Here is a 1,195-nt window from a genome sequence, read left to right on the forward strand (position 1 = left end):
CAAATGTAGTATACCCTTCAAACATAAGTTCGGACGGGTATAAAAAGTATGCAATAACTAACAAAGTTTGGAGGATAACCAAATATGTTAGGCAACATTACTGCATAAAGCCTAAGCATTGGACAAAGTTTAGAGTACTCTACGGTTAGAAAAATCTAGTATTCTAAATTGTTATAGAAGATATAATAATGCAAATCATTAAAAACACTTGAGGTCAATTAAATATGAAATTCACAGCTAAATGATTATTTTATTTTTCATACTATTTTATACTTTATATTTTCAGAAGCACAAACTAAAAAATTAATAATATTTGAAAATATAAAGATTTTACATATTTTTGGATGACTCGAAATAGGGTTAGATAAAATGAAATAGAATAAAAAAAGAAATTCAAAAATAATCCAAAAAAAATCTGATATGATCAGCACATAACCGACCGTAATGTGTATTGTCTAGTTAAGTGAAAGTGTAACAGAATGTTATAAAAATGCCTGTTAACATTAGTAAGGTTATAGTTAACATACCTAGAAAAATGTAAAGTTTCGCTTTGTGCTACCCGAATGTCCTGAAATGCTCGCCAGTTAGTTTCGGTAACAACCAAAACTCAAATATCAAATTTCAAGAAATTCCATCAATTCGTTCCGTAGATGTGGTGAAAAATGTAAAAACGGCGCGCAGATCTGTCTTTGAGCCCTGATCTTATCAAAAAATTTATATATTCATTGTTTTAGTACGAATAATTTATATATTAAATTTCAATGAAATCGGTTGATTATTTTTCTTTATATACGCAAAAATATATATTTGGCCCGTGATAAACGTCCAGTTGCTGGCACCTGATTTTTTCCAAAATTTAGGAGGTTTCGCGGATGGTCGAGTTAAGCTTATATATGAAATTTCAAGTAAATCGGTTGAATATTTTCTTTCAAATGGTAAAACAGGCCTGCTAAAACGTGCAGTTCCCGAGGCCTGATATATCCTAAAAGTTGATCAATCCGTGCCATGGTCGAAATAAACGTACACATAAAATTTCATCTAAATACTAAAACAGTATTGCTAAAAAAACCAGGCAAAGACCCGTCTAATCCAAGTAATTATAGACTAATAAGTTTGATGCCTAACATCAGGAAGGTTTTCGAAACACTTATAAATGACCGAATTACTAGATATACAATAGCAAAAGACATAATAC

The sequence above is a fragment of the Condylostylus longicornis genome, unplaced genomic scaffold (assembly GCF_029603195.1).
Source record: "Condylostylus longicornis isolate FDR11 unplaced genomic scaffold, ASM2960319v2 ptg000143l, whole genome shotgun sequence".
Lineage (NCBI taxonomy): Eukaryota > Metazoa > Arthropoda > Insecta > Diptera > Dolichopodidae > Condylostylus > Condylostylus longicornis.